At 38.0% G+C, this 24,670-nt stretch overlaps 1 long non-coding RNA gene across 1 annotated transcript; it reads right to left on the bottom strand.

Moving 5' to 3' along the window:
- Positions 1 to 9,918: 9,918 nt before the first annotated feature.
- LOC109269486 (uncharacterized) lies at positions 9,919 to 23,042 on the bottom strand. The gene is made up of 3 exons (XR_002081097.2): positions 22,256 to 23,042; positions 19,620 to 19,743; positions 9,919 to 10,221 (listed from the first exon to the last, which is right to left on the bottom strand). It is a non-coding gene; the product is annotated as an uncharacterized LOC109269486 (long non-coding RNA).
- Between the last annotated feature and the right edge of the window lie 1,628 nt (positions 23,043 to 24,670).

Genomic DNA, 24,670 nt, shown 5'->3' with positions numbered 1-24,670 from the left:
ATTTGCCGCATTCCCTCTACCTTTCCCTTGATTCTCTACTGAGAATCTCTTAAATTTCCTCATCTAGATCCCCTCTATGAATTCAGATTGTACCTAATAATAGAAACCATGCCTTTCCCAGAATACTTATTACTGAAGTCCTGATTAGGCATGTTTGATCCATGTAACTATGATTTGTGTTCTTGGATATGGCACCCTGTGCATCTCAAAGCCCACCCTTCCGTGCCACTCATTGCAATTTCTTGATTTGTTTTCCCTAACCCCACCTGGACACCACAGGTCAGTCTCCAGCCTAACCCCTCCCCACTCTGTTTTCAACATCGAACTTACCAGTGAGTGAGGTCATGATACTTAGGGCAATAAAGAACAAACATAGGTGTACCTCAAAATCAACATGTCTACTATCAAAGTATATGCTTTCCCACCCCTGCTCCATCTTGAGAAGTAGAAAAATGTTCACTCCCTTCAAATTAGAGGGTTTTTTTCATCTTTATGAATTATATTCAAGTCTTACCAATTATGGTCTGAGAAACTGAAGCAGAGCTCCAACCTCAAAAGAGGAAAGCAGAAAAAAATCTAAGTCTCTGTAAAATACATATTACTTTTGGAAAATACAATTTTTCAGACAATATAATTATATGAATTCTATCCAAGTCCTATCAGTTCTCTCTCCCAAGTGTCTCCTGAATTTGAATTGCTCACTGCCTTACCACAGCTACTATTACCACACCAGGAATACATAAAATCTCTTTTCTGGAATATTGTAAACATCTAATTTGCCTCCCTGATTTTATTCCCTTGGAATTCATAGGTATCCTTTACCCAGATGGCCATCAGTAATCTCTCTGAATCACTACTATAATCATGACTCTCCTCCTTCTAGATCCTTCAGGGGTGAAATGAGCCCTGAGCACTTCTGATAATATTGTCTTCTCCTTCTTTATATATGTTTAAAATATGTTCTGTGTGCCCTTATGTATCTTACATAGATGCATAAGGCAAAGGAATTAATACAAATACCAGGTTGTCAGATTTTCTTAGTATTGGCATCTTTAATCAAAGAATACATGGTTAGAGGTTTGGCAATAGACTAGGTCTTTCACGGCCAATATTTAAGACCTGCTGCACTGCAAGCTGTCTATTTTCATCAAAATTATGTCTTCCTCAGACAGTCATTTGCTCAGGTTCCAAGATGTCCTACCTGGGAAGTATGAGCTTCTTGGAAGAGAAGAAATTTGGAGTTTCTCCAGGTGGGCACAAAAAAAGCCCTCCATTTGTTACTGATAACCCCCAAATTATGTATCTTCCACAGAGAATATTAGACTTTCCTCTGCTTTCCTTTTTGGAGCTTGGGATTCTGCTTCAGCTTCTCCAACAATAATCATCAACCAATGATATTCATTATTGCAGTGACTGAACACCTTCATATATACCAGGACCTGTGTAAGCTCCATAGCTGTCATAGCATCCCTACAAGGTAAGCAATATTAGCCCTAATTTTGGGATGAGGAATCTGATAATGAAATTCACCCAGATAGTGAATAGAAATAATGAATGACAAATCATGGATAGTCTGTCCAAATCCAAAGTCTTTACTCTTAACCACACCATCAGAACCACACACTTCCCTGAATCAATAATTAATTAAGTAATAGCATTATTATTTTTTTATTATTATTCATCTCTCTGGGTGAACACCTCTCATCACCTTTGTCTCAATGGCAGAGACCCAGTAACATACTGGGAATTCTTATAAATTCTATCACACTGACTTGTCATGTTAAACAGGATTCATTTAGGGGCGCCTGGGTGGCTCAGTTGGTTAAGTTACTGACTTTGGCTCGGGTCATGATCTCACGGTTTGCGGGTTTGAGCCCCACGTCTGGCTCTGTGCTGAACGCTTGCTTAGAGCCTGGAGCCTGCTTCAGATTCTGTGTCTCCTTCTCTGTCTGCCCCTCACTTGCTTGTGCTCTGTCTCACTCTGTCTCTCAAAAATAGATAAATGTAAAAAAAAAAAAATTAAGCAGGGTTCACATAAGATATTCAAGATACTTCTACAAAACCCAGGCAGTATTATTTGAAGCTTCACAGATATTTGAACCATCTTATTATTTTGTAGCACCTAAGTCAGTTTGAGCTGAAGGCCGTCTCGTCAGTTTGTTGTCTGCTGAGGTATTTGGAAAATCCTAAAATATGGTCATCAGACTTATATAATCTGGCAGTAATTGGGAGAGGAGCATTTTAATGGCATTTTCTCTCTTTCTTTGACATTTTATTATGGATGATTTTAATATATACAAAAGTTGGGGCACCTGGGTGACTCAGTTGGTTAAGCTTCAGACTCTTGACTTTGGCTCAGGTCATGATCTCACGGTTCATGGGATTGAGCCCCACGTCTGGCTCTGTACTGACAGGGCAGAGTCTTCTTGGGATTCTCTCTCTCTCTCTTTGCCTCTCCCCCCCACTCTCTCTCTCTCAAAATAAATAAATAAACTATATATATGCACAAAAGTAGAGAGAAAAGCACAATAAATCCCCATGTTCCTCTCCCCCAGTTCTAGCAATCAACTCTCCTTTCACCTGTAACTTTTCGTTTCTCCCCTCACTGGATTATCTTGAAGCAAATGTCAGATATATCATTTCATTCATACAGATTGCAGATTTTATTAACTTTCTTAAACAATTGCAATACCATTATCTACACCTAAAAATCAACAATAATTCCTTATTGACATTAAATATGCAGTCTGTGTTTGAACTTCCTCCAACTTTGCTTCTTATGAATTATTTTCACAGTTTCCCTATTCTAACTGGAATTCAAACAAGGTCCATAATTTTCATTTAATTGATATGTACTCCTAAGTCCATTTTAGTCTATATGTCAGTCTTTTTTTTTTTTTTTTTTTTTAAAGAATCTTGGTCTTTGGGGAGTGCCTGAGTGGCTCAGTTAAGCATCCAACTCTTGATTTCGACTCAGGTCATGATCTTAGAGTTCATGGGATCGAGTTCAGTATTGGACGCTGTGCTGACAGTGTGGAGCCTGCTTAGGATTCTCTCTCCCCCTCTCTCTCTCTGCCCCTTCCCCCCCAAAATAAATAAATAAACATTTTTTTAAAAAAAAAAATGTGAGAATCTTTGTCTTTTGTCTTGTAGAGTTGCGTTCATGCTAAAATTTACTGATTCTATCTCTATAGCATCACTTAGTGTATTCGTTGGCCCTTTGAATTTTCTGTAAATTGGTAGAGACGTGATCTGATTCAGTTTGATGGGTTTTTTTTGGGAGGTGGCAATATTTTATTTTCAAATGTCACAGGAGGGAGGCTGTTTTATTGTAGTTATTATTCTCATTGATACCTTAAATTGTCCCTTTTTTGTCTACTGCAAGCCTCTTCCAAGGTCCCGAGTTTTTATGACACAACCCCCATTGTCTTTGGTAGCATCCTTGTTTCCTAGTACCTCAAGCTGTCTCAGCTTCACCTTACGCCTTCCGGTGCTCAGCTTGGAATCAGCAATTTGTCCAATAAGCCCATTTTGAAGCCCATTTTAGGCTGTGATATGAGCGCTCCAGGTATTCACGTCTCTAGACTGGAAATTGTTTCCAGGTCTTTTTAATGGACAGAAAGGGTTTTTTGTTTGTTTGTTTTTTTTTATTTTGTTATTCAAATTTTCTTAAGGTGCTTACTTGATTTATATGTTACATACATAATAGTTTCAGAATAACAATAACCATAAGATTACTAACAACCATTTAAGATTTTTTTTTTTAATTTTTTGATTGGGATATCCTTAGGATATATTCCACTAAGGATAAAGATATATAGGCAAGTTACTGAATTTTAAAGTTATTTGAAGCAATTTCTTAGGTCTTCATTAAGCCATCAGCTCAGTACACAGTTCAGTTTATTTGCTTAATCTTGCTTTTAAATTTTAAAGACTCCTTTTTATCTTCATTTTAATTTAACTTTGTCATATATTCACATAAAATATAGTTCGAAAATTAGATCAATCAAACAGGGTAAATTCAGAGTAGACACTCTTCCATTCCTGTCCTTTCTCCCACGTTCCCTTGCTCCCTTTAGAGGTAATTATTGGGTTGATTTGATGGTTTATTTTTACACTCTTAAATTGAAGAAAATACATATACATTTACAAATATTCAGAGACACAGAGCAGAATGCTGTATGTACTTTTCTCTATCTTGTTTCTTTTTTCATTTACCGTATCCTGAATATCACTTCGTAACAGTTTATATATATGCTTTTTATCTTTTAACAGATGCACAGTATTCCACCGTGTGGATGTGCATGGTTTATTCAACTGGCCCTAGTTATGATACACATTTAGGATATTTCCGTTGCTATCGCAAATAGTATAATAATTAATATTTTCCCGCATATGTCTCTTGTATTTTTCTACATACCTTTGGAATATGTTTCTAGAAGGGGGATATCCGGGTCAGATGATAAATGTACATGGGAGTGTGCTAGATATTGCCAGATTCCCATGAATAATATATGAGATTATTCTTCTTCCTACAGAAAAAGAGTGCCTTTTCCCTACAGCCTCCCCAACAGCGTATGCTGTCAATTTTTGGATTTTTTTTTCCCAATTGGCATTTCTCTTATTCTGAGTAAAGTTGAATATCTTTTCACATGTCCAAAAATTAATTGTACTTCTTTTCTGGCCCACGTCTCTACTAAGTTCTGGGGTTTTTCATCTTTATTTGTTCAGAATCTCTTATTTTACTAGGACTATTAACTTTTTGACTGTGAAGTGAGTTCAGTTTCTTTTTCACTTTGTCATCCTTTATGTTTTATTTTTTTGTATGCCATGCAAAAGTTTTTGCTTCTTTCTTGGGTGATCAATTGATTGCATTGTATGTAATAATGTGTATCAATATTTTCCTTTTTTGGCTTTGGATTCTGGGTCATAACCAGGGAAGTTTAACCCATTCCCAGATTATAGATGAAATCCTCATGTTTCCTTTTTGTATTTACGTGAGTTAATTACTTACAATTACACCTCTTAATCCATATGACTTTAGCATAAAAGATGGTAAGAGAATTAGATCCAATCTGGTTTTTTTGTCTGGCTATCTACTTATCTCAACTCCACTTAATGAAAATTCCATTCTTTCATGACAAATCTGAGATAGCACTTTATTGTATACCAATTTTCCATATGCAATGTTGAGCCTATTTCTGAATTTTATAACATGTTATATTAATTTATCTGTCTATATTCATGAGACAATGTATATTGCTTTAATTATAGAGGCTTTAAAATATATTTAATCTGGTAGGCTTGGTTCCCCCTCATTGCTCCTATTTTTCAGGGTTTTCCTGGATGTTCTTGCTTTTTATGCTCTTCCAAATAAATTTTATAATCAAATTGTCTGGGTCCATAACAAAACATGATGGTGTTTTTATAGAGATTGCATTGAATTTATAAATTAACTTAGAGAGAACTGACATTTTTACTGATGATGGGTCTTTCAGTCCAAAACCATGGTTAACCATGTCCATTATTTGAAATCTACACTGTGTTTTACAGTTTTCCTCATATAGGTCTTGAACGTTTTTTTGTTAAGTATTCTATTTTATAATTATCAGATTAAATAGACATGGATAAGGATATAGATATCATAAAATGCTAAGGAATTTAATGGCATTTTCACCTGCAACACATTTTCACGTGCCCCATACCCTTTGGCCCATGGTATTACACTACTTTTTATATCACCGACTTTCAGAGGGCATGTTAAACCAAGCACAAAAGCAATCCTGGTAGAAAGGGAATTGCCCAACCACACAAGTTCTTAAATTTCAGCAATATCTCTAATTCTTAAGTGAAGTGTCAGGATGTATATTTATAGTATGAAGAGATACAACATAAACTATATGTACTTCATTGACATTGTCCTTTTTTTATTTCTTCAAATTATCATCCACTCTTATTAGAAACCCTAAACATACTAAGGAACCGAGTCTCCGTATTCTGAATATTTTTTTTAAAAAAATAAAGCAATTGGGATTTTCATAACCTTAAGATAGCACAGATTTGCAACTTTGACCAAATTACCCGTGACTTTACTGTTATTTCACCAAATAAATAAATTTCAACTGGAGAACTTGAGAATTTCCTCTTAATGGTTTTCTCACTGCAGACTAAATTCCCATACCTCCTCTTCTGATATTTAGTGACTGAAAATAATTTGCAGGGGGGCTTCCTGGAAGCATTCCAGTGCAAACAACCTAGAGAGTTATAGTTCTTCATTAAAAACAGGCTAATTTAAGCTTAATTGCCCTTTGGCTGATCTTTCTGGCTCTAAGCTCATTCATTCATAACCACAAATATAATACAACAAAATATAGCATTTTCTTCTTTATAAAGATTTTTTCCAAAACTATTTTTTCATTTAAAAGCATGATGGCACCACAATGTGGTAGATTGCATTGTTGTTCTCAATTTTTTCCCATCCTAACATCAACACTCTTCTCATGGCCTCATTGTAGGTGGAGTAAACTTTCTTGTCCCTTGACTTTGGGCTTAGCCATGCCACTTCCTTGGGTCAGTGGCCTGTGGCAAGAAATGATGAAACATCATTTCTGAACCTAGAATCTAAGAAGCTTCATGTTATTCCTTGTGCCCTCTCGTAGCTCTGCCATTTAATAAGAAAAATATACCCCAACTCAAGTTCTGACACCCAATTAAAACCCTGATCACCAATTCCAGTGTGTGCAAGGAAGTTTCCCCGTACCACCAAGCAATTCACCAACACTAGCTGGGTATCCTACAATTCAATTCGATGCTGATACTATATACCCAGAAACGGCATCAGATCCCACAGATTAAGGGCTCAGTCCTTCAAGACTGCTCCTACTTCAGATGCCAACCACAGGTCCAGCTTGTCACCTGTGCTTCTGACTGACTGGCTGTAGATCCAGGTTCCAACAACCCCTCCTTCGGTTCAGTTAATTTGCTAGAGGAGCTCACAGCATCCAGAGAAACATTTTATTTAGTAGATCACTGGTTTATTACAAAATATATATAAAATATAAATATATTAATAAATATATAAATATATATTCATATAAAATATAAAATATAAATAAATACATAATATAATTATATATAATTATATATTATAATATATAATTATAACATATATGTAATATATAATTATATATAAATAAATATATAAATTTATTATATTATTATATTTAATTATAATATTTATAAATATATACAAATAAATATATGTAATATAAATAAAAATATAAATAAAATTTATATAAAATATAAATATATAAATAAATACAAAATATAAATATATATTTATATGATATATATTTATATATATTTTATTATACAAAATATATTTATATTCTATATAATAAAAATATTATACACACACACACACATATATATATATGTGTGTGTATATATATATATATATATATATATATATATATAAAACTCAGGAATAGCCAGATGGACAATACATAGGGCAAGGTATGTGGGAAAGGTATGTGCAGAGCTTCCATGCTCTCTCCAGGTGTGCTACTCTCCATGCATCTCCATGTGTTCACCCACCTGGAAACTCTCCAAATCTCATCCTTTGGGGGATTTATGGAGGATTCATTTCATAGGCATGATTGATTAAACCATTGGCCATTGGTGATTAATTCAACCTCCAGCCCCTCTCTCTCCTGAAAGGTTCAGGGGACTGGGACTGAAAGTTTCAACCCTCCAAACACATGGTTGGTCCTCCTGGCAACAGTCCCCATACTTAGATGTGGTCCAAAAGTTACCTCATTAACAAAATAAAAAACACCTTTATGGCTCTCACCACTTAGGAAATTTCAAGGCTTTAGAAGCTCTGTGCCAAATAGGGGATGAAGACCAAATATACATCTCTTACTAGAGATCACGGTATCACACTAACACGTTGGGACAAGGACGATGAGAGAGACACGTCAAGGAGAATTGCCCCAGCAGCCCCCCAAATCTGCAATGCTAAGTGGAGCTTCCCTAGCCGCCTCTGCTTGAAGAAAGCCCCATCAATAAGCCCAAACTGCATCAGGAGAACTTCACTAGACCTACAGATTCACGAGGTTATGAAATGCTTGTTATTTAAGCCACTGAATGCGAGAGTTGTTTGGTATGCAGCAATAAATGGCTGATTCCACAGTCACTCAAATCCACAAACTAAATACTGACTTAGAGTCTTAGACTTTTCTTTTTCTTTCACCCTCCAAATCCAATCAGTCTTAAGAAGTTTGTTCTGCCCCGGTGTTTCTGCCATGCCACTCCTTTCCATTTTCTTTATCACTGCTCGAACTCATGTCTGATCATTGCATATCTGAATTATTACAAAGACCTTCAAACTAAACTCTGACTTTCTTTCTCTCTAATCCATCTTCTCTACTGATACCAGAGAACTGTTTTGTTTGTTTTGTTCTTCGAATTACAGATTTAGTTATGTCCATCCTTTGCTTGGAAAGCTTAGATTAGTATCTGCAAAACCACAGACCCCTTTTCCTCACCTCTGTCATAATAGATTGTAGCCATAAGTTTTCCTCCTGAATCCAAAAGGGCCCATAATAGGAGGGTTCCCAACAGCCACTCTTCATCAGCATAAAGTGTCTTTCCTGCCTTGTACTAGATAGTTTGTCATTGCCATTGTCCATTGTCATTGTCCAATTTGTCATTGTCTACTCTCAAATTCAGACTATGACCCTGAACTGTATCCTCGGCCTTACCTTCTATTATTCTTTCTCTACCCTCACTGAATCCCATGTGCTAACCTCACTGAACAAACTTCCCTGTTCCCCAGTCTGTTGATCTCCATAGTAATAATACTGAAATCTCCCCTACCAGATATGTCTTTCAGCCCACGGACCTCAAGGTCAAGCTGAAATGTTTGCTCCTCTGTGAAGATCTCTTTGACATCTTCTTCCACTTCTATCTCAAGGTTCTACCCCTCTGGATGTGAGTAGGACCTTAACATTGTTCTATTGACAACATGACATTTACTTGTATCATAGTAACTCCTGATGAAGTGTCTCCTACTTATAAGTAGAGACCTTGCCCTACTAACCAGATTGAGCACTTAATAGGCACACTACAGGCTGGATAGATAAAACTACTCTTATGAAATCATCCAGGCGGCACTTAAAAGTCTATGATGCAATGTTTTCCTGCCAAATACGATTGTGAAAAGAACTTTGGTTTTTTTTTTTAATTAAAAATCCTTTTTACTTCAAAATTATTTAGAAATCGGAGACTTGATGAAGCTCCAGGGATACTGTCATGAAGTAGTATAATTTGTAAAATTAAATGAGTTTTCAAGGTAGATTTTACACATGTTAATTAATACCACTTAAGGAATGCCTGATTTAACGAGAGACTATTGCACATACAAAAGCATTGTAACAAATTAGAGTAATATAAAATTGATTCCAAAAATATGAACACAATTATCATTTGACCATGCTTATCCAAAAGCAGTGGCATTCAATAATTTATTTATGCAACAGAATAAAGAAAATAATTTTCAGCTTTCGAATTAATTAATATAATCACTTCTAGCAAATGTAGGCATTACTATAGCAAATTAAATTTATACCAGAAAGGGAAAGAATAGGTACATCATTTAGTGGGTTAAATATAAAATAAGAACAAAATAAGCTCACTCTTGAACAGACACATGAGTCTATAGATACTATGTATACTTGAAGTTTTAATAAAATTTGCAAACACCGAAAAGTACTACCTGTTCAGTTACCACCACAGTTTATGCTTCAGAAAACAGAGAACATGATCTCTCAATAGGACATACTTTCCATGTTACCACTCGACCCTAACAGAATGACCCTATTCCTTAGCCCAAAGATTCAGGGGCCTGCTTTTCATCTGAAGTGACAGATTTGAAGATAAAACTGTATCTCTTAGGTAGGGCATTTGTTCATTAAACTTGAGGTTCTGGGTTGTGATAAGAGCCCAGGGAGGGGCTTGAGAACTCACATAAGGACAGAACCACGAGAATTGGAGGATTTAACTCCCATTTCTAAGTGTGATCGCTTCTGGGAAGTTAGGAAAAGAGGAATGTCTTAAAAAGGTCACTTACTGTGGTCACTTCTTTTTCCTGGGTCATCCATATTTCTTCTCTCTTACTTAAAAACAAAGTATAAATTTCCACTGACAGGTCTTCGGTCCCTAGAAGAGTAGTTTCCAAAACGGTGTGCACGAAACAAGCCACAATGGTAGGAAAAGACAACATGACAGCATCTTCTTAAGTATATTTTATCTCATCCTCTTTAATTTAAACATTATATTTTCAAATATTTTCATATTTTCATAGGTTTGTAATAACTGTGTATATTCTGTCACAATATGTTGTGTATTTTTCTAAAAAAATAAATATATGTTGGAGTATGTCACGATAGAATATTTTTACATAGGCTACATGATCCCAAAGTTTGGGAAGGAGCGCACAATATAAATCACTTGGGTCCAGAAAAACACAATAGGGCTCCTATTTATATTTGTTTTTAATCTATAAATAAGAGATCCACTAAGTTTTACTATATTCCATATAGTATTTCAGCCACATATTCCATATGTGGCTATCACTGGAACCGTCCCTGATCCCTCTCCTTAGTCATTTGATTCAGAAGGTCAAGTTTCCCATCTGCTGTACTAGATATTCTTAGTAAGGTTGGGGGAGACTGTGCTTGCTTTTAAAACATACTGCAACATACTACAGTCCTGGTAGGTACCAATAAGCTGGTTGATAGATCATATTATTTAATTAATTAAACAAATCCTCACAAAAATGGACAAGTGGCTTCTTCCCAAAAGGGCCAGGTGAACACGAGAAACCAAAAGACTTGCTAGTTTTCCAAGTACAAGCAAAATTAAGAAACTGACAGAGTTAACACTCCTTTACCCCTAGCATGATCGATCTTACCATCTGCTCCATAGCAAGGTATAGACAATGGCCACCTAAGCAGGTTTGACAAGAAGAGATTCAGCTATTCCAACTTATTGACAGGACTACTTAATGTATGTCACAACTCCATGACACTAATGAGAAACTCTGCCTAAATTTACATTTCACCCTGAGATACTATCTGTCTTTTGCATCCTCACTGTATTTTTTTCTAATTTATAAATTATATGTTTCAAAATGTACATAATTATATACATGTGTAAAGAAATATGTATAAATGAGTGGTTATAATTACATAAGTAGTATGCATCAATATTTATTTATTATTGGGAATGGATGCCTAAAAGTTCTTAATACGGACGCATAAATAAAAATTTGGACACTACAATTCTAGAGAACATAAAACTTAAAAAAAACAGATTAATTAATTTTCTTTAAAGAACTATTATATCAATTAGTTACCTTCATAAACTATGTAGCTGTATGAATTATGGAATATTCTACAGTGCTCTAGCAAGTATCCTTTTGGCTTAGACTGGAATGACGCTCATTTACTTTTGCCACCCTGTTGCTCTGTAGGATTGAATAAGTCCTCTAAAGATCCAACTTGTGTACATTGAAACCTACAAAGAACCTAGTAATGATGACAATGTGAGTATAGTATAGTCCTTGACCTCCAAGAACTGACAGTCAAGTGTTTATTAACAGGAAAAACATAATTAAGAGAATCTTGAGGGGCGTGTGGGTGGCTCAGCAGGTTAAGCGTCCAACTTCAGCTCAGGTTGTGATCTCATGGTTTGTGAGTTCGAGCCCCGCATCAGGCTCTGTGTTGACAGCTCAGGGCCTGGAACCTGCTTCGGATTCTGTGTCTCCCTCTTTCTCTGCCCCTCCCCCACTCGTGTTCTGTCTGTCTGTCTGTCTCTCTCTCTCTCTCAAAAATAAATAAAACACTTTAAAAAAGAGAGAATCTTGAAACATTAAAATTTTAAAACATTATTTTATATGTTAAGGGAATTTTTAAAGTAAGATAAAAAGAATAAAGTGGAAATAAGTTGCCAGACTGCAGTTGATGACTTTTAACTTTTCATCCTTATAAAAACAGAAATTAAAAAGATATCTAACTTCTTATTTCACATGAAATTAGTAAAGATCAACAAGATATTACATAGATTTTGTTCTTTCTTAAAACACACACACACACACACACACACACACAAAACTCCAAGACTGTAAGCTTTTACAACCAAGTACTCAACTTGTAAAAGATGATGACACAATGAATGTTACTTCAGAAAAAAAATTTTTTTAAATGGCCCAGAAACTGAAATGAATTCAAAAACTGTACCATTAAAGACGAGAATTTTGCCATTAAAGTGAATGCTTTTTTTTTAATTCCAAAGGTTATTTGTGAAGAGCTCACTCTGTTTAAACAAATTCTAAATTTTTATTTTCTTCGGTGACAGAGCATTTGTTCAACAAACTAGCAAAAGGGCATGATAAAAATCTCACTAATATTTCCCAAATGTGTAGACTTTCTAGACACTATTTGGGTTACCAAATCCTTTGTGGCCCGCCCAAAACTCAGTTCCCCATGGTCATAAATCATTTCCGTTTTGAGTGTAGGTATTTTTCACTTCTACACAACCACTCTACTCTAGTGGGAAACTTTTCGTAATGTTTCCAGTGTGTGTTTTGATTCTGTGTTATGTGAACATGTAACATGGGGCATGAAGTACTATTAGGAAAAATGAAATGATGACATTCTCTTATAGCAACAATCTTTTCTTAAAGTACTGGCAATTAGTACCAAAGATTACATCAGCTTCATAAAATTCAGACAGTTAAAGAAAAGCACAATATACAATGAGCCACATTACTGAAGGAGCCAGTCATAAGTTAGAGGGGGCAGTTAACTCTTTATGATTTAAAGTTTGAGTGTTCCTTAGTGAGACATTCTTATTCCCACTTTCTTAGCCTCCTTCTTTATTTAGAAAACTCAGAGTTGGTTACTTTACTACTTATTAGCCCCTATTGGAGAGAGGAGGGAAAGAAAAGTAAAGGAAGCAAAATTCAGACCAATAAAAGTATCTATTGGCATTTCTCATAAAAAAAAAAAAAAGCAGAGTAAGAAAAGATGCTGAAATAGTGTGCTAAATGGCGATTTGAATTTTATCTCATTGCTCATGACCCAGTTCCTATTGTCTCAAATAACAGAAATCAAGCTTTCGCGGTTAGTTACGTAACGTGATTATGGAGGAGAAGCTTTATGTTACTCACAATATACATGTGCGCTAGCCTCGAACACCATTCAAGATGACAGCATAACGCAGAGGAGATCAAGTAAAGATGAGGGAGCAAATCTGGAGCCTAAGACAGAACCCAGAAGAAAACTATCTCTAACGCTAAGTAATAACCATGTTTCAAGGGCAGAATCCCTGGCTTCGTCTGTCTCTAGTGTTGAATATAGAATTCCCACCCTGACTGGAAGACGATCCGGTTCCTGACACCAACAGTACCAACTGCTGCCTCTTGATTCTTTCATCATGACTCTACCGTCAAGCAGACATAAAATAAACATGGCAAATACTTTTGTCTTAGCGTTCTGTGAGGACTGAACCCCCCATGCTCCATCATCTTCCTTGCTTCGTTTTCCTTCATGGCCCTTAATACCAGCTGCTGTACTCAGTTATTTTGTTGTCGTAGTTGTTCTTCATAGTCTATCTTTCCCTCTAAAATGTAAGCTTCAGAAGGTTAAGGATGTTTGTCTTTGTATTCACTGCTGTATGCCCTGCTCCTGCTAAAAGACCCAGCACATAATAGGTGCTAAATAAATACCTGTCAAATGAATGACTGATTGGCCCTGGTGTCCACTTCTCTGCCTATGAGCCCAGAGAGTTACTTGGGTCCCACTGACATCACAGGTGTCATCAAAGTGCCTTCACCACAGTTACAGTCTGCAGAGATTTAGCCGACAGGCAATAGTGGATGGGAAAGTCCCCCACTTCCTGCTGCCCTAAATTTCAATAAAAGGGTATGAGGAAACGGCGGAGGAAAAAGATTCCTCCAGAAGCTGCAAGTGTCTGCTTACTCTTGACCTAGTCTTCTCTGGTCTTAGTGTAAAAGAGTTGCCTACTGGAGAAGTGAATGGACCTTGATAAAGGGCTGCTGGTCCAAATTCAACACTGAAGACTCACGATGATGTCTTGGCTCCCCACTGCCATCTCCTCCAGTGCAACACGTCAAGGACACCACGGGTTGATGTCCACTCAGGGGTTCTGTTTCACACCGCTCACCAAGCTAGGGGCACTGCCCCCTAAGCTGCTAAAGCCACAGCTTCCCTCAAAAGACACCACGGTTGTCACATGTCACTTTGTCTAACCATTGACATGGGTACTGTCTCATTTAATTCTCACAACACTCCTAAGTGTTACTATCGATGTCAGCCAAGGAAACCCAGGTCTGGAGAGGCTGGTTGGACGTGGGAGTTAAGAGTGCTTCGTCTCTCACCACCCCTCCGCTCACATGCTGAACTTCGGTCGAAATTACTTACAGCCTCCAGGGCTAAGGTCTGTTATTCTTTCCATTTTACAGAGGGAAGTCAAGTCCCACGAAGCAAATGACTTGCCCGGTACAGCACAGTGGCAGGGTGGGAGAGCTGAGACCCCAGACCCACACTCTTAATCACTTCACCACAATGCTTCCTAACGTGTCCTCACACAGAAGCTAGCAAAACGAATACGACACGTACTCGTATAACATTTTAACACTGTCAGCCTTTTGTGCACACATTATCCCATTCCATTGGAACAACTTCTCCGACAGTCATTATGTTGGGCCGGGGATGAAAAAACATAGAAAATAACGAGGCAGGAAGCCCCAGACTTCACATTTCATAGAACAAACAGAAAAAGCAGCTGAGGTAACCATTACTGTTTTCCTCTTTCAGTACGAACTGGTAGAGAGGTAGGAGATCATAGCGGAGCAAATGGAAAACTTCTCCAATCCCTATTTGGCCTCTGCCTTCTAGTCGCTTCGCGTTCATAGTTGGCCAATTTGCCTCCTGAGTTCCAGATAAAGTGTAATTTAATTAGGAAACTTCCATATATACACTGTATCTCTGCATCACATTATACTAGGCTAAATCTAGGCTATACCAACTGCTGATGTGTTCTTCAAAAGTGCCTTTATACTTGCTGTTTTGCTTTAGAAATATTCTCGGTATAAAAAGTACCTGACTTTTCATGGACCAGGTGCTAAAATTGGTGGTCAGTGTTTATTCTTATAATCACAACCCTAAGATTCACCTTTCGGAGAAGCACCGTCAGAAAAAGTTCATGCTACCCTAAATATAGTTCAATCACGGCTAGAAACAGTCTTAAAAATGCCCATTATTTCCATAATTATAATTCGTCCCCTACTAGGAAGAGGGGTCAAAATGTGCTAAAAATCTTGGCTGGGCAGTTGGAGCCCACCCGCCGAAGCACAGAGCACTGAGCCAGCACGCTGCTTGGTTGTCTTCCCCATGTGTGCGTCTGTGCAGAAATGCAATTGTGTCATTATCAACAGATACTAGCTTTGCAAATGATTTTGGTATCTATTTCCCATGGTCTGGGCAGAAAGACAGTCGCTCTAGGGCAGACAGGGTCTAGCCCACTGCAGAGATCCTTGTGATGGCCACAAAAATGTGTAGCTGGTCCTGAACTCTAGGGTTACCAATTAGGCTATAGTGAGGCTTCTGGAATTGGTCTCATGGATACTGAATGTCTAACAGGAGAGGGTGCGTGGACTCTAAGGAGAGCACCCATGTAACTAAGCTGTTGGGCTAGGATATCAAAGAGCAAGGAGATAGACATTTCACTTCTAAAGAATCAGATCTTGTTTTAAAATCACTGGTGAAGTGTCTGTTGTGATGGGGTTTTGTGTTGTTGTTGTTGTTGTTGTTGTTGTTTTTGTTTTTGCATAGGGGATGACCATACGGTGCCTGCTTACATTCCCACCCTTGAACCCTGCACTCCAGCCTTTTCTACTTGTAATTCCAGAGCAAAGCAGCCTCCCTTTGTTCCATGACCTTTGCACGTGCTAGTTTCTGTATATGGACTATTCTTTTCCACCCCTCACTGTACTCTGAGTCGGGCTAATTCATCCTACAGGTCTTGGCTTTGAGATCATTTCTTTCAGAAAGCCTTTTCAGGACCATGTTAACCCTACACCAAGACTGGAGGGAAATGACTTACAGTGTCTTCTAATTGTGTGTTCGCTTGTCTCTTTCCACCTGAGAGCTCTAATTGAGGGATCGTGTCAGATTTGCCATTACCTTCCCAGAGCCTAACACAGTAACTAACACACAGTAATAATTCAACAAATAAATGGATAAAAGGAAAGAAAACTTAACCGATCATAGCATGCCTCATTCTTGCTTGGGACACTAAGACTTTTTTTTAAGTTTATTTATTTATTTTGAGAGAGGGAGAAACAGAGAGAGCAGTACGAAATGAGGAGGGGCAGAGAGAGAGAGAGAGAGAGAGAGAGAGAGAACACCAAGCAGTCTCCATGCTGTCAGCACACACAGCCTGACACAGGGCTCAATCCCACAAATGGTAAGATCATGACCTGAGCCGAAATCAAGAGTAAGACACTTAACCAACTGAGCCACCCTGGCAGCTCCACACAAAGACTTTTGCTAAAACAAATAGGGAAAGAAGTCAGTTGATGAGCTCCATGTGGCTGAGCAGAGATCTATCTATCTTTTGAAGTCTAAACTCAGAACAATAAGGCTGAGACCTCCCAGTGGTTAGATCAGTACTGGCACAGGAAATAATCAGTCTGGAGTAAATCACAGTGAGAAGCCTAACTAGGAAATGCAAGTTGGAAAAACAGAACTGGATTTAGAGACAAAGGATGAATTCATACTAACATAAAAAATAAATAACTAAGTAACTTTGGGCTCATTTTTAAGAGCTTTACTGACAAGAGAAATACACCATAATAAATATTTTGCAATAATACACATATCATCCAAATACATTTGTATAAATATATTTATTCCTAAATTAACTGAGATTAGCTGATATATATAATATATATATATATATATATATATATATATATATATATATATTATATATATATAATTTTAGTCCCTTATCAAAAAATTTCTTTGTTAGCCCTATAAAATGCCATGTGGATATGACCACATTAGAGTTTTAATAAGAATGATCCAATCCAAGTATATTCAGCAGATGATAACTTTCTTGTGTGCCAGTTTCTATGCCAAGTTCTGTGTAGACATTTCATTCAATCCTACTGACAGCTCTCTGTAATATGGGTCTAACTATGACTTAGAAGTTAAATAATTTCCCCTAAGTCATTCAGTTGGTAAGTGGTAGAAATGTGATTCAGGTTTAAATGTGTGTGATCCAAATGGTCGGATTTCATTATTATTTTATGGCTGAGAAACATTCCATTGTATATATTGTACATCTGAAACTAACATGACACTGTGTGTTAATTGGACTGGAATTTTAAAAAATAAATAAATTCCACAAAGTAAAAATAGATAGATAGATAGATAGATAGATAGATAGATCTGATCCAAAGCCCATGCTCTTAATCACTGTATTATACTATCTCTACGAAAACTGGCATATGAGTCCCTATTTATATTAAACATTTAGGTAAACCAGGTAAGCACGTTCTACTACATGGCATCAATATTTATGTGAAGCAAGCCTTATATGCACCGACCATAGTCATTGAACTTACAGTGGTCAAGGTCAATGTTATCTAGCTCAGAGTTATGAGCCAAAAAAAATAAGTGGCAAAAGTTACCTTCTGGCTAAATAAGAGAGATGATTCATTTTGTTTTGATGGCTGCTTTGACAGAAAATCCAGATTCATGAAAGTAAATTGATGCAAATCATACTCATACACATTAAAAACTCGAGAGGTTACCTTAAGGGAAATCAGCTTCTAATAATAACAGAGAATTTTCTGCTAGTGTCTCTCAAAAAAGGTACGCTAAGTTCCCAATTCAATTTAATATTCCTTTCAAGGCATGCCTAAATTGACCATTCTCTGATTGGTTTCTAGGAAGATTTAAAATCTGAGTAACTACATCTCAATGTAAATATATTACACTTCTACTCAAGATGCTTATTTGGTTTTTCTTAGAACTGTTAAGTATCATCGGTGTCACTCGCTTCCTAAAAGTACTATTGACCACAAGAAATACTAGATACATATATTCAAATTCACTCCTTAGCTCACCAGTTAAATTTAGCAACTCTCCTGAGAAATGGCTAATATTAGATTTCCAGTTACCAGATGCTCTTTCCTTTCTTATGATGCTATCCTTTTTGAGTTCTAACTGGTTACCAAAGAAGATTCGTGATTAGCTGCATACTTGTGATCTCACTAGTTTTCTACTTCTTTCTGCTCTCTCCATAGCTCTAAGATGAGTTAATTTCATGGAACATTATTGAACGCAATCAGATAGAAGGATCCTTATGGGGAAAGGATTAATAATAATACCTCCTCCTATTTATATGTCAAGCCGTCAAAGTCAAAAATCATTCTCATCAAAGAATACAAATTGACTACTTAAGTAGCATGCGCTGTCTCATGTAACTCATAAGCTTATAAACCAAGGTTCCCTGGAGATTATATTCAACAACCAATAATGCACAGTATTTTAAAAACTTTATGAATCTATCAGCTATCTTTATACAAGCCTCCTAAAGAGTAGGTATAAGTAATAGGCTAACAGTGAATAGAACAAATTCATTAACTCATAAATAGAACAAATTTAAATATCCTTTTTTAAAAAATGGTGCATAAAGTGTCACAATAATGTTTATGTAGTTTTGTACAGGACCATAGTTCTATCAGCAATACTACCTTGGTCTTGGAATATTGGTAGAGGCACTTATAACCTTTTTCTCTTCAACTCAAGGGCAATGTCCCAAAGAGCCTTAGGAAGGATTCTTGCCTGTTAAGGAGTTCACAGAATTCTACAAAGCCAGGTCGATTTGATGAAAAATGCCTCAGGTGGTGACGACTCCCCTAGTTAAAGTTAACCCTTTGAACTTGCCTACCAGTGGAAACATGGTTTCTTGGCAGTTCCTGGGACACCAACAGGGGTGCATCTTCTCCCAGAATACACCAACAAATCTACTCCCAGGGGTCCCTGTTGCCAAGAGTAGCCATGGCCTTTATTTCATGGTCCTACAGTCTTCAGTGACTTCTCACCCAAGATTGGCAATATACAAAGTGCTGAGACACCTGCTATGTAACAAAAGATAATTTATTGGGCCATGCCCTCCAACTTTCTGGTCTGATATTAAGCTTCAAACTTCAACAAGTCCATACAGATCCCTCTCTCTATACTTAGAACACAAAATATCAATATGAGCCATGTACCTCACACATATCACAGAGCTACTATATTGTCTCGAAAATGTAATCCCTCCCCTGCCCCGACCAAACTGCAATTCCCCTGACATTATCAAACCTTGTCCTAAGTAGCAAAAAATGTGCCCATACAAAATCTGACAAGAGCTCTACAAGCAAATGTGTATACAGCCATGCACTGGCCCGTGTTCTTGCTTCACCTAATTCTCTTCAACAGTAACATATCATCTCCACTGGAGAGCAGGAAACTTACCTGACTTGTTCATCATTCTATGCGCATTGTTTAACAAAGTGCAGGTCCTGTGGATGCGATCAATGAGTAAATTTGATGGCTTTCCAGAACTTCTACTGCCACCGCAGCCTCCATGACAACGAACCTTGAAGGATGACAGTGAAGTTGCTGAGGTCACCAAAGTCCAAGTAAGGGCAACAGAAATGGATCACAAAAGTCTCCTGACTGTGGGTGAAGGCAACATTTGCTTTCTTTGCACACCAATGTAGCTGTTCACAGGTGAGAGGTTGCCAAAACAATACCTGAATCTGTAGGTCTCCCACCCTGTACTGCCCTCCACCACCCATACTACTCAGAAATGGTCTAGCAAACTACTCTTCTGAAGCTCTCTTGCTGTGTCATAGTGCTTGACTGAGTGCCCACTGTAAGTCAAATATTCCCTGCAAGAAAGCTTGCCAGGGCACCACCAGTTTTCACAAAATTTGTACCTTTCCAATGTCTTACTCATAGAGAGATGGTAGACATTTGTAGGAATGAGGCACTTAGACATCTGCATTTTGTTAAGTTAAGCTGGTCAGATTCTGAAACTTAGGCACTGTCAGCACATGCTCCTATAAAAGAGTGCCAGTCTGAACATCTAATATTTTTAGCCCAGCTTAGCATATATTAAATGAATGGATGAATGAATAAATGAATGAGTGATGGAATTACAGAATGAGAGGACCAGTGTGACCAAAAACTAGGAAAAAATCCTTTCCTGTTCTCTCTGCCTTCTGTCAATCTTTATTTCGTATTTCTGCCTTGTAACCTCTTTATAACATCCCTGAAACTAGCCTTCAGAAAGTCCCAAATTATCTCCCAAAAACTTGTAAATGCCAAGCTTTCGTAATACCATCTACCATTTATCTTCCCAGGAAATGGAAGAATCCCCCAGGGCCATATATCCGCATACTCATGACAGAGGGGCAAACCTTCCAGGAGATCAATCCATATATCTGACTGCTTTGTAAGGGATTTACTAAGTGCAAAACAAATCATTCTTGGCGCCTGACTTTTGAAACATTTCCCTTTGTGTTTAGAAAGTGCAGTCACCCGGTCACTTGCATTCTGAGATGTGAAGTTTTGCAGATGGTTTAGTGTGTGCTCACTAAGATGGTCTTCCCCATTAACTCCTCAGCTCTCAACGCATGCTGTTTCCAAGTCTGTTCTGGGCGATAATCTCATGGCCTAGCAATAGCCTAAAAGAATTAGTATTAGGTGCTTGCTTTAGCACTAAAAGATTTAGAAATATATTAACAGAAGTTCTACTAAAATGGCCCATCTGTGGATCCTGAGTATACAGGCTTTAAGGAAAACACACACACACACACACACACACACACACTGTAAAAGAGCAGTGTTTGCAAAAGAGAAAGGAAGTTTCAGGAAGTGTCTTCTGCATAGTATACTCTTTTGAACTTTGTATTCCTATGCTGTTTTGAGTTCCTTGAGAACTCAAGCCTCCAAATTAAAAATTGGAGGCCAGTATTTTTATCGGGAGTACTCTCAGAACTGATAAAAGAATGAGGAAAGCAGGATTTGGTAGCAAAAAAAGTTAAAGAAAAAAAAAAGTTGGAACCAAGATCTCAGCCAGTCCCCCAAAGAACTCTGCAGCTGGATAGGCCTTCAGATTTGTCTCCAATGAGGCAAAAGGGTAAGGCCATTTTACCCTTGCATCACCCCCTCACTGAATGTGTGCTGCCCCTAGAGAGAGACGACAGTGTTAGGGAAGGCAGTCATCTTTGGCAGAGGGCGATTGCTAGGAAGTGACTCAGCTAAGAGTAAACTAGGCTAATTAGGCCACGTCTTGATCTCCTATGTTGGCATATGAGCTATGCCAACGCTCCCGGCAGCTGAGGGGATGAGAGCCTTGTTCCTGAAGGGAGAATCTGGGCAGCACATCACAGGGTCCGCTACATCTGCTGTATCTACAGTTAGAAATACGGGAACATAATAGCCAATTGAAAAGTATACCCTTCACTTTTTAAATATCATAATGGTATTCTTCCAAAATATGACATGAGGAGAACATTATCAGAAGAAAACTGGCATCCTTGAAGATGTCACAGCTATTGATTTGAACTTTTTAGAAAGTCTTAGCCTAAGCAGCAAATTCCAGATATGAGCTACCAAGCTATCACTGGAGAAAGAAGGCTTTTTAAATCATTGTTTAGATACTAATAATGATCATCTCTAGTTTTTCAACATTTCTTCAAACTGAGAAAAGTGTGTATAAATGAACCACAAAGGTACATAAATGGTTTCACCAACTCCTGGTGTTCCTTCAGGAAGATCAGCCCATGGACTCACATTTCATACATAGAGAAGCAAAATCCCTTAGAGATGCTTTTAGCAATAGGGATGAAAAATGTATCTGGTAAAATTACTTGTCTCACCGTAGGAAGCCAGAATTAAAACCCAGGACTCATCAAAGTTTGCAGGATTAAGGCACTTAACTAGAATTTTTTGATTGAGTTGGCCAGATTTTGAAATTTATACACGAAATACATAATGTTAAAACTGCTAGCACACTGAATCCCTTGGAAGTGTCCATTTATGTTATAAAGTTTAACGTTATATATGTAATATGGTGCATCACAGAGATATACGACACTTACCATAAGAAATGACACTAATTTACTTCTGAAGAGAAACTTATAGCATCAGCTGTGTCCGTGCCCGTATCCCAATTCAACGTCATACTTTAAAAGATACTTACTTCTTCAAGAAGATTTAAATGTAGCCACAACTACTTAAATGCCTTTCGGAGATTTTGAGGATCTGTAAAAATTTCTGGTGTCACTCTACTCGAATATCACAAAAATCCCGTTGAAGCCATCATTGGCAACAGCTCCAAAGTCAGACGGTTTCCTCTCTGAGTTCCAGGAGTTGTAAGGATGATGTGTGTCCACTTAGTAACGTCTTTAAGAGATGATGTTGTGAAAATCCTGACTGTTGGCTTCTAACCTCGAGACCGGCATCAAATGGCCTTATTCGTTAGTTGGCAATCCACCGTAGAAGCCGGGAGGCCCCATCCGGGCTCTGTTGTGGCCTCTCAGCTAGTGACATGCAGGTCACCCAGGAAGGTTAGAAGTCAAACAATTGGGAAACATCCATGTCTTCATCCGTTCCAAGCGTGTTGATACAAGCTTCTTCGCTGGCCAGGAAATACAGCCAAGGTCAGAGAGGGCAGCACCTGCTAATCATTGGGCCACGCCTTGGCCAATTGTTCCGTGAGGCCTTCTTCCCCACGGCCCAGCCTTCAAGGGAGCGCCGACCGTCTCTCTCCCTTGACTCCACGCTGCGTTCATCTCAAAACAGGGCCACGCCATGTCACTGACCAGCTGGACTCATCAGAAAGGCCACCATTTCATTAGGAAGTCCGACCCAGATGTACAGCACTCCCAGGAAGAACAATGAGAATTGCGTATCAGCCCTCTTCCAAGTAGAGGAAATGGGATGGGGAAGGCGGCACGGGGAGAGATGAAAAAGAAAACAAAGTAAAATTTCCGTGGCTAAAACGGTATAAATGACCCACGAGCCACTGCTTCAATATCGTCTGCTTCATTCAGAAAAATGTGCCTGGCGAGTAGGTGCTACGTTCCTCGGGTACTAACTATAAATTAGCAAATACACCTGGGCTATTAAAAATGAGTCTATGGGCAAAAATACTGCTGTTGTGAACCAGATGTTTATGCGAGTCCCTGTCTTGTTTTCACTTGCTAAATTTTATATAAGTTTATATTGATAATGAAGGGGCACCTTTGATGGCTGGTGCCCCAGTCGTGGCTCTTTGCCATCAAAAAAAAACCCTTTTCTTTACTCCTTGATCTGCTCTTTGCAGAAACGAGGCTTTCCACTCAGATAATGGGCAACATCTGTTCTTTTCAGGAACTATTTAACAAAGATTTTGTTTCCGTGAAAAATATATATATAAATGCCCAGATCTACTCTGTTCTCATGGGGAGAAATGATACACTGTGACACAAAATGCAAAGGATGATAGACCAAGGGAAGTTCTAGCACAATAAAGGATGTTTGCGAAACAGTATCTTTGGGATAAAAACAGGCTGCTTCAAGGGTTTGGGGACCTGGAAGGCAAGGGCCCTAACTTTGCTCAGGCAACTTGTTTTGGGTAGCTTAAGCCCTCTATTAGCTGCAGGTGCAAACATTGCACCTGTAGCTAATTGCAGCCACAATTGGACCAAGACCATTGTGGGAACAATTAGACACTTAATTCTGAGGATGTGACTAGCCCACAATTAGCCCCGGCTAAAGTGTTTGTACCCACATGAAGGGAGACCGTGCGACTGTGCCCAAACCAAACTTTTTTTTTTTTATCCATGCACCTCTATATTCTGTTTTCCCTTTGTAGACAGAACTTAGGAAAAATAACTGGACGTGCAATGGTAAAATATCCATGATAAGAAAAACCACACTGAATGAAAATGAAGCTGCGTTGTCAAAGATACAAATAGGGGCAGCCGCACACATAGAAATACGAACCGGGAAAGAAACTCTGTCAAAAGAGTTGCTTCAAACAATGAATTCCTTAGTTATGTCTCCCTTGCCAAGCCAGCAATTTATGATAATGGTGTAGAGAAGATTGCTGTGAGCTTGAAATCATTAGGTGAGTGTTCTTCACCTGTGATATGTTTATCCTCTTGAATGGAGAGGTTCTCAGGGATTTATGCCTTTATCGAAGTGACATCCAAATGGACTCACTTTCCAGACTCGGACCTTATTTTTCCCCTGCTACCATTCCCCTTGGAACATTCCCCAGCCATCCATGTTTTAAACATACAGATATTTTCTACTTGGGCATAAGGAAAGCTAGGGTTTTCAGTCACGAGTTCAAAAATGCCTTTAGTTAATCCAATAACCTTTCTTACACCACAGGTACGGTTTGAGAAACGACATGTTTTTCTAGTTTCATTTTTATTCGCTTTTACAAAATAAACGACTTGTCTTTGAAAAATTAGAAGCCTTTCAAGCACATTCTGTTACAGTTTACTGAATGCTGTATAAACCTT

Source organism: Panthera pardus, unplaced genomic scaffold (assembly GCF_024362965.1).
Source record: "Panthera pardus isolate Hobbes unplaced genomic scaffold, ASM2436296v1 HiC_scaffold_7, whole genome shotgun sequence".
NCBI classification, from domain to species: Eukaryota; Metazoa; Chordata; class Mammalia; order Carnivora; family Felidae; genus Panthera; species Panthera pardus.
The sequence above is the reverse complement of the archived record's forward strand: the minus strand, read 5'-3'. Positions and strand labels throughout refer to the sequence as shown.